At 37.6% G+C, this 10,766-nt stretch overlaps 1 long non-coding RNA gene across 1 annotated transcript; it reads left to right on the top strand.

Moving 5' to 3' along the window:
* The first annotated feature begins 685 nt into the window (after window positions 1-685).
* LOC125349976 lies at window positions 686-10,506 on the top strand. The gene is made up of 3 exons (XR_007210663.1): window positions 686-872; window positions 1,288-1,491; window positions 10,495-10,506. It is a non-coding gene; the product is annotated as an uncharacterized LOC125349976 (long non-coding RNA).
* Window positions 10,507-10,766: the final 260 nt, after the last annotated feature.

The following is a 10,766-nucleotide window of genomic DNA, read 5'->3' on the forward strand; positions in this document are numbered from 1 at the left end:
GGAAAATGAATTCTAAAATTCTATTGTTAAGAGTATCACTTGCATCTTTCAGTCAATGTAATAGAATTTATGGTCAGATATTCCTGCATCTCAAGACTTAAAACTAGCTTTATGAAGTTTATTCCTCCAATATGTGTGTAAGTGAACACTTACAATAGCTCATATTTACGAATTCCTAGGAGTATACGTATCTTGTCCTCATGTTTAATAAATTGCTGTGGGTAGTATCCAAGCACCACACATCTAGAAACTACTCAGATGCCTTTGCTGTTGCCACCTATATGACAAAAGCTCTGCTAGGTTCCACCTTTTTAATACCATCTCCAGATTCAAAATTTTGAGTTCGTGTATCTCTTTGGCAAACTGGATGAACACCTGTGTCCTGTCTTTATGGAAGCCTAGGAAGGAAAGCAGCTTGCAAATCTTCATTGCTGGGAGATATGAAAATGTTCAGATTCATTATCAGTTCATCTCCAAAGTGGATATGAAATTTTAATTCCTACCACAGTTCCCATTTCTCCACATGACTTCCAACATGCAGCATCATCTATCAGTTTAATATTGGTCAAATTAATAGGTGTACAAAGATATCTCAATATGGTTTTAATTTTCATTCTCTTGATGAACAGTAAAACTGAGCACCTTTGATGTATTTCTTTTTTTTAATGGAATAAGAAGTTTATTGGATTTCTAAATATAACAAAGTAGTTCTTTTACAGAAAAAAAGGATATGATTTTCATATTTATTCTTACAAAGCATTAAAAACATAATTGACAGAAACAACTGATAAAAAGTAAATAGAAACATGATTTAATATAGTTGGATAATGTATTAATACAAATGGGAATACCCAAATCCTTTGCTATATCAGGTTTTTGTTTGTTGGTTTGTTTTGTTTTTTTGTCAGTCCTGGGACTATGATTTTCATATTTGTTCTTACAAAGCATTGAAAACATAACTGATAGAAACAACTGATAAAAAGTAAATAGAAACATGATTTAATATAGTTGGATAATGTATTAATACAAATGGGAATACCCAAATCTTTGCTATATCAGGTTTTTGTTGGTTTGTTTTGTTTTTTTGCCAGTTCTGGGCCTTGAACTCAGGGCCTGAGCACTGTCCCGGGCTTCTTTTTGCTCAAGGCTAGCACTCTGCCACTTGAGCCACAGCACCACTTCTGGCCATTTTCTATATATGTGGTGCTTGGGAATCGAACTCAGGGCTTCATGTGTACAAGGCAAGCACTCTTGCCACTAGGCCATATCCCCAGCCTGCTATATCAGGTTTTAATCCTGTTTTCATTAGGAACCCTGGGTGGCACTTTGGAGATGTTGGAGACCTGTCATAATGCAGTGAATAAATGTAATTTGCTCTAAATAATATAAGACATAGAAATCTATATTATAGGATTACTATGGCTGCCAGAATCACACATACGGAAAAAAAAAAAAATCGTATTGTCTCTGTGTGTCAGCATGGCTTTCCTGGTTAGCTAGTAGAAAGTGGCTGCTCTTAGTAGACACATTTAGCCTGGACAAAACCTGGCTTTTTCCTCCTTCCTCCCTGTCCTTCATCTATCTCTATGTAAATATCCCTTAACCCTTATATGCAACAAACTCTACTGGTCACAATTACCAAACTGAAACTTAGAACAAGACCACATTTGTGTCTTTCTCAGTCCATTTGTTTTCAAGGAGGGAAACTTCCTTGGAGGTCACAGTGCTCTTGTGATTTTACATAGAGGCTTTAAAACTCTTTCCTAGAATGCAAATCTGACACTCCCAAACATTAGAAAATGACTAGCATTGACAGTGGCTGAAGAAAAGACAGAAAAAAGAACATTAAGAGTTTAGTATATTTTTCTTAATGAAGAGTATCATCCTCTCTTAATGAATCAACCAATCTTATGAAGTAGTAGTGACCAAAGCAGGGTGATCACACTTGAATTGATTAACCAATGTCTGTGTGCCTTCACCTCCATGATGTATTTCTTAGCCATTACTTCTTCCTAGTTCAAACCACGGTACTGCCAACAGAACTGCAACAGCAACAATAACTTAAAAATAAGATACTTTCCTCTGAGGTTCCTATTAGTATACCAGGATACAGTTCATATAAAAAAGAAAAATTTATTTTCCCTTTAATGGTTGTCAGTATCATAAATATCTACAGTATTACAAAGGGGAATTCAATTTGGTGCTTCAAAATCTGTTTCCCACTAAACATAAGCTACTTGAATAAATGGCTGTCTCTTGATCTGGAACAGGAAAGACAGGACAAATCAACAGTCATGACTGAAAGTGAGGAAGCTGTAAAAATGGCTAGAGCCAAATTGGAAAGATTTTTTTGGCCAAAATAAAGCTATTTGATCATTTGCAAGAATAATAGTTGAAGGATTGAGACACAACTTATATGTCTGAGTTCACAAATTCATGACACCAAACAAAATCTTTCATACCTTTAATGATGCTCTTTTCTATCCAGATATTTATAAACTTCACGTAATCAGATTTATTATTGTTGTTCCTTTATTATTTCTCATTTGGGCAAACTTTGCTCATCCTTACATCATAAAAATATTTTATTTATTAAAAAAATGACTAGTTATATTTGTCTTACTTCAAAGTATTTTTGGGTTATCGTATGAAATATGTTTCAGTATTGAGTTGAAATCTCCAGAGGCAATCTGAGGAATTTTGGAGAAATTATGGCTAGAATTTCTCTGGTGTGGACGCATAAATTTAAAAATGCATATTTGAACACATGTAGAAATGTAAAATAGCAAAAACAAAAATGTTTTAAAATAAACAAGAAAAGTTGGGCATAGTGTCTCTTGCCTATCATCGTGGCAGTTCAAGAGACTAATATAGAAGACTGAGGTTTGGAACCAACCCAGGCAGACAAATCCTTGAGACTCTTATCTCCAATTGATGAAAAAAAAGCTCAGAGAGGAGGCCTGGCACAAATGGTAGGTGGTAGAGTGCCTGTCATAAGCAAAAAAAACCAAGCAGTAGGCTCTGAGTTCAAGCCCCAGTACCAGCAGATATGCACACACACACACACACACACACACACAACACACACACACACAGAATGACAATGACATGATAAAGTGATAGGTTTTTCAACAGCAAATAATAAATCCAAGTGATAATATTCTTCTCCTAAACTCCAAGAGAAAGAAAAAATTTCAGTTTAAAACTATATTCTAGGGCTGGGGATATGGCCTAGTGGCAAGAGCACCACATATACAGAAGATGGCCAGAAGTGGCGCTGTGGCTCAAGTGGCAGAGTGCTAACCTTGAGCAAAAAGAAGCCAGAGACAGTGCTCAGGCCCTGAGTCCAAGCCCCAGGACTGGCCAAAAAAAAACAAACTATATTCTATAAAATTGCTTTTTATGCATGAAAGTAAAATAATGAAAGGAGGTGCCTCAGGAACAGTAATAATGACTCCAAAATGATTGTCTGAGATATGAAATGGAATACTGAGAAAACGAAATAGTAATGATGCCTGCATTTACTATTTACTATTTAAATTAAAATAATGTCTAACTTCACTGGCCATAAAAGAAATGCAAATCAAAACAACATTGAGATTCCATCTCACCCCAGTAAGAATGTCATATACCAAGAAAATTAACAATAATAATTGTCGGAGGGGATGTGGCCAAAAGGGAACCCTACTTCACTGTTGGTGGGAATGTAAACTGGTTCAGCCACTCTGGCAAGCAGTATGGAGATTCCTCAGAAGGCTAAATATAGAACTCCCCTATGACCCAGCAGCCCCACTTTTGGGTATTTATCCAAAAGACCACAAACAAAATCACAGTAATGCCACCAGCACAATAATGTTCATCGCAGCACAATTTGTCATAGCTAGAATCTGGAACCAACCCAGATGCCCTGCAGTAGACGAAAGGATCAGGAAAATGTTGTACATATACACAATGGAATTTTATGCCTCTATCAGAAAGAATGACATTGCCCCATTTGTAAGGAAATGGAAGGACTTGGAAAAAGTTATACTAAGTGAAGTGAGCCAGACCCAAAGAAACATGGACACTATGGTCTCCCTTATAGGGAATAATTAGTACAGGTTTAGGCAAGTCATAGCAGAGCATCATAAGAGCCCAATAGCTATACCCTTATGAACACATAAGATGATGCTAAGTGAAATGAACTCCATGTTATGGAAACGATTGTTATATCACAGTTGTAACTACTTTCAACATCCCATCTGTATCTGTAGCTTCTATTATTGATGATGTTCTTGTATCACCTTCCAGTGGTTGTACCCACACTATCTCTGTAATCTTATCTGAGTATTTTGGAAACCGTATATAATGGTATTGGAAGTAGGAATTTGAAAGGGAATACCAAAATTGAGAGACACAGGGTAAAAAAAAGACAAACAACTACAAAAGCAATACTTGCAAAACTGTTTGGTGAAAATGAACTGAACACTTCAAGGGGGGAAAGGGAAAAGGGGAGGAAGAAGGGGGGTATGAGGGACAAGGTAACAAACAGTACAAGAAATGTATCCAATGCCTAACGTATGAAACTGTAACCTCTCTGTACATCAGTTTGATAATAAAAATTTGAAAAAAAATTAAAAAATAAAATAATGTCTAATTTATGAGGATAGAAAAAGAAAAGGACAAAAAGTAAGACATTTGACAATCACATTTAATTCAGAGGGAAAAGGTATGATCCAATTGGAATAGTTCTAAGAATTTGTGTTATTCAAGTGGGAGATTAAGATAGCACATCGAAAATGAAGTTTATAGACTTCAGGCCTAAACTCAAGGAGTTCTAAATGTCAGGTCTGGCCATTCCTCCCTATCTTCCAAGTAAAAAGGCCAGAGAAAGAAGTTGTAATACATGGCAGTTATGAGAAGTCAGCACTTTAGGACCTTATCAACTGTCTTCTGGGTATATATCAAGGACAGGGGATAAGAGAGTATACATAGCTAAAACATAACATAGGTATATGAAGAGATGGTCATTGGTAGTTGGGCGGTCTCACATTCAGTGGCTCAGGATTGGTTTGGTGGGTCCTGTAACAATAAGAGTCTAACACCTGGCAAGTAGACCACTCCTTTCTGAATTTCAATATGGCTACAAAGTGACTGCAAGAGAGATGGCTCAGGACAAAGGACATAGGTACAAAAATGAGTGAGTCTAGAATGCTCAGTGTTTATTCTGATTACAGCTAATTTGTGGGCCAAAATAAGGAGTCAATGTTTCTCAGGGGAAAAAAAGCACCTCTTACCTATAAGTGTAATATTAGACTTTATATTAAATACGTATTTTTAAAAGTCTATAGATCAGGCTGGAAATGTGGCTTAGTGGTAAAGTGCTTGCCTAGGATGCATGAAGCCCTGGGTTCAACTCCTCAGTACCACATAAACAGAAAAAGCTGGAAGTGGCGCTGTGGCTCAAGTAGCAGAGTGCTAGCCTTAAGCAAAAGAAGCTCAGGGGCAATGCTCAGGCCCTGAGTTCAAGCTGGCAAAAAAAAAAAAGACAAGGATGTGTGGAGTTGTAAAGAAACATGTGCATCAGGGGCTGGGAATATGGCCTAGTGGCAAGAGAGCTCACCTTGTATACATGAAGCCCTTGGGTTCTATTCTCCAGCACCTCATATATAGAAAACGGCCAGAAGTGGCGCTGTGGCTCAAGTGGCAGAGTGCTAGCCTTGAGCAAAAAGGAAGCCAGGGAGGGTGCTCAGGCCCTGAGTCCAAGCCCCAGGACTGGCAAAAAAAAAAAAAAAAAAAAAAAAAAGAAAGAAAAAAGAAAAAAAAGAAACATGTGCATCATTGATAGAAATGTTAAATGGTACCACCACTTTGAAAAAACTTGGCAGTTCCTCAAAAAAATCAAGGTAAACATTGACTTGCTATATGACCCTGCATTTTCACTACAAGCTATATCTCCTAGATAGCTAAAAACATATGTCTATATAAAAGCTTGTATATGAATGTGCATAACAGCATGTTCAGAATAGCTAAAGAATTATATCAATCCAAATGCCCTTCACACTTGAAATATAAAGACATAAAAAGGAATGCAGTAGTGATGCATACTGCAAAAGGGATGGATCTTAAAACCATTATGAGAAGTGAAAGAAGCCAGTCACAAAAAAACACATACTATGGAATTCCATTTTAATTTAAGGTTGAGGATAGGCAATCCTGTACATGGACAGAAAATAGCTTGGCAGCTGCCTGGTCTAAGAATATTAGGGAGAAATGAGAACAACTAATTAAGAGGCCTATTGGGGCAGAGGTGTTAAAATATTCTGAAATTGTAATGATGGTTGTTTGATACTGTTAATACGCTGAAACTATTTAATTGAGCTATGTGATCAGTGAACATTAGAATGGGTGCATTGCATGGTAAATAAATGGTATCTATTGAAAAGTAAACATGGGAGAAACACAAAAAATGTTTGTAAGCTATGCCCTCAGAGTTCCTCCTTGGCCTCTTTTTGTGTCACATGCCTTCTGCAGATCTTTTTCAGCACAGAGTTAAATGGTTAGCTGAGTCTGCCAGATTCCTATCCAATTAATTGCACAACTAGAGAGAAATGGAGGTTCTCTTTCCATACTCAGTTTGAAATATCGGAGAAAATGTTCTGATGGGCTCTGTTGAAGTTTTGCTTTCACTCTGCAAGCCAATCACAGTGACCAAATTCATGAAGGATTATGATTGGTCACATTTTGGCAAATGGAGTAAGATAAGGAAAGCTTTCAAGGAAAATGGAAAGTAGGTAACAAGAAAGAATAAAAAGAAATTTTCTACTCTAAGAATACAGTTTACCAGAAGTTCTATCCTTAAATAATTTATTTCTGAATCACAGAAAAGAATCTTACTCAAAATTTCCTAACCAAAAAACACTGGAATCTGAGTGAGAAGAGATTTCTAAGTCATAGATGAACCTGCAGACATGCAACTTTAAATGAGTCTGACTACCTCTTTCTCAAAACTCTTATAATCCTGGTGTACAAATGGAATCTGCTCCTGTTGGATATTACACCATACAAAAAGGTTACACAATCACATGATTTTTTTCTAATTTTATGATGACATTTATGATTGCTTGTTTGCAACAAAAAAAATGCCAGAGTCATTCTGACAAATTAATTTCCTTTTATACTAACAGTAATCATTCTCTTCAGAGGCTCGTGTACTTCAAAATTTCCTTGAATTAATTCACCTCAGTAAAAAATATTTTTCCTTCTTTAGATTCACATTTATTGTGCTTCTTAAAGTCAGTTTTATCAACAGGGCTTCTGAAATTGCGAGCATACAAGGATGAATGTCAGAGTGTCAAGGGTTTTAAAATGAATTCTGACAAGACAGAAAAGGTCAAAGCAGATTTCTTCAACATGTTCAAATATGGTACTGATTATAAAGACTTTTACAAGGAGTATTAAGGTTATTCCTTAAAATGACTGTGGTATTCTGCTGTATTTGATGGCTTCAATTTTGCCTGGAACACGCTGTTCTCTGGGGCTCCTACCTTCTGTGTGGTTCATCCTTCCTGGTGCCTCTGCTCTTGCTTTAGATGTCATTTCCTGAGTCTACCCTGATCCCGTAGGTCCATAGCCAGTTACCCCTTCAAATATCATCTCTGTATTCAGTGTTTTCCTCTACTATAGCATTTACTGTTCTATATTGTTATCATCTGTCAAACTGTACATTTCTATTCTTCCCCAACATGAAATCTACTTCCTTGGAGCAAAGTGTGAACTTAGACTAAAGTACTGTAGAACTGAACATCAGGAGTACAGAAAGTCACTGGTATGCATTGACTAAATTGAGAACCATTCTTCAAAACAATTGCCCCACACTTCATAAAGGGTCAAGGCCATGAAAGACTAAGAAACAGTTCCATACTGGAAATTGGAGTTCAATAAAGCATAACTCTGACCTTAGATCAGGAAAAGAACATCAATGGGACAATTGGCAATCAGTAAGTAAGTTAATAGTGTTGTATTAAATATTAGTTTTCTGGTTTTGCTCATCTATTATAGTTTTATAAAATATAAATATTTGGGATGCTGGGTAAAAGACATGAGAATCTTTAAAACTCTTTTTATCTCCTTTTTTCTTTTATTGGCAGCACTGAGGACTGACTTTGCTAGTGAAGTACTCTATCACTTGAGCCACATGCCTAGCCTTTTTGCTTTAGATGTTTTTCAGTAGGTTTCTGCCCAGGACTAGTGATCCACCTATTTGTACTTCCTACATAGCTGCAATTATAGACATCAATTTCGCTATCTTTTTCTGCCCAGACTGGTCTCAAATGAAGATCCTTCGACTTTCTGTAGCTGCAATTATAGGCATGAGGTCATCTACTTAGAATCTTTTTATGAGCTCAAATTTTTTTTTTGAAAGGGCTGGGAATATGGCTTAGCAGTAGAGTTCTTGCCTTGTGTGCATGAAGCCCTAGGTTTGATTCCTCAGCACCACAGAAAAGGCCAGAAGTGGCGCTGTGGCTCAAGAAGCTCAGTGACAGTGTTCAGACCCTGAGTCCAAAAAAAAAATTTTTTTTTAAGATAAAAAGTTAAAAGTTTTCAAAAAAACACTATATACATTTGTTGACTTAGAAATAAATAGGAAGAAAGGAAGGAAGGAAGGAAGGGAGGGAGGAAGGGAGGAAGGGAGGAAGGGAGGAAGGGAGGAAGGGAGGAAGGAAGGGGGAGGGAGGGAGGGAGGGAGGGAGGGAGGGAGGGAGGGAGGGAGGGAGGGAGGGAGGGAGGGAGGGATTAGTATTTGCCTGCCTCAGGTCCTCAACTCCTCCCATTAACCCCCCAGATCCACCCACACCTAAACTCCCTGCCCTAGAGCTATAATGGGCCACTCCCACTCACCATTAAGACCAACCTACTGCCCCCTTTAGCCCCAGAGAAGCTACCACCTGGATAAGGTGCAGCCACCAGCCACCATGTTGCTCCCTCTCCCGTGGGAGATATGGCCCCGCTAATAAACCTCCTTATAAACCTTCCTGACCATGACTATCTCCACATGGTCCCCCGGGATGGCTGGGACATATTCTTTCAGAAGGAAAGAAGGAAGGGAGGGAAGGAGGGAGGGAGGGAGGGAGGGAGGGAGGGGGAAGGGATGTAAAGGAAAAGGAATATCAAAAAGGGATGGAAAAAGCTAGCCAGGTGCAAGTGACTCATACCTATAATGCTAGCTGGTCAGAAGGCTGAGATCTGAGTATTGGGGTTCAAAGCCAGCTCAGGCAGGAAAGTCGGTGAGATACTTACCAAGTAGCCAGAAGTAGATCTATGACTCAAGCAGTAGAAGACCAACCTTTAGTGAAAAAGCCAAGCTTGAGGCCCTGAATTCAAGGCTCAAAAAAAAGTTTTAAGAATATAATAAATTAAATTCATCAAATAAAAGTCAAGTCAGACTTTCAGGTTCCAGTTGAGTATGTAAGAGGCTTGAAAAATAATGACTTGTTAATGAGTATTTATGTGCTGAATGATATCCCATTATCTGGGTAAGTACTGTTACCAGGTAAATGTAAATTGAAGCAATGAGATAACCACCACATATCTATTAGAATAGTTGCAATCCAGAACACCAGAAGCTGGTAAGGTTATGGATAACAAGCACGTTCATCCTAGATGGACCCTGACACCTGTAATCCTAGCTATTTAGGAGGCTGAGATCTGAGGATCATGGTTCAAAGCCAGCCCTGGGAAGGAAAGTCCATGATACTCTTATCTCCAATTAATCACCAGAAAGCCAGAATTGGTGCTGTAACTCAAAGTGGTAGAGCACTAACCTTGAGCAAAGGAATCACCAGAACAGTGCCCAGGCCCAGAGTTCAAGCCCCATGACCAACCTTCCCCCCCCCCACAAAAAAAAGTCATCCATTTCTCATGACAATGAAAAATAGCAAAGCCATTTTGGAACACAGTTTAAAGGTTGCAAAACTTAATAGTCCAGTAATTATGCTTCTCGGTATTTCCCCAAAGCAATTAAAAATTAAATCCACACAAAACCTGCACATGGATATTCACAAAACCTTTATTACTGACCAAACGTGGAAACAACCAAATGTCTTTTAGTAGATGAGTGGATGTACAAACTTTGAAACATGCAAATAACCAATGAATAGGATATTCTTCACATACAAAAAAGTAAAATAAAATGAGCTGTCAAGCAATGAAAGAAAGTTAAATGTATATCAATAAATGCATTACTATATGGAATTATGGAAAAGGCAAACCATAGAGATAGCAATAAGATCAAGGATTGAAAGGAAGAAAGGGGGGACTAACACAATACAGAAGACTTTGGGGTGGTAAAACTACTCTGTATGATACTAGAATGAATATGGTATTATATATTCTATGAGTTAGTCCAAACTCATAGAATAGATAGCAGTAAAAGCATATTGAAATGTAAACTATAGCGTTTGGGTGATGGTGCCATTCTAGCATAGGTCCATTGGCTGCATAGATGCATCACAGCAGTAGGGAATGACAATGATAGAGGAAGCTGCAACATATGATGTAGATGGGAAATCTTTGTTCTTTCTACTGGGTTTTGCAATGAATCTAAAAAATGTATAATTTTTTAAAAATATATAAAACATTTTATAAAGTCTTAATCAGAGAAGACCTTAGATAACTGGTGGTAACCAGGAAGAAAATGTAGCTCAAAAATAATGAAAGACTAAATAAAAGAAAGCAAAGCCTGGTAACACCATTTTCAATGGAACAAATGCTGCAGATCCAATTCG

Source organism: Perognathus longimembris, chromosome 4 (genome assembly GCF_023159225.1).
Source record: "Perognathus longimembris pacificus isolate PPM17 chromosome 4, ASM2315922v1, whole genome shotgun sequence".
NCBI lineage: Eukaryota > Metazoa > Chordata > Mammalia > Rodentia > Heteromyidae > Perognathus > Perognathus longimembris.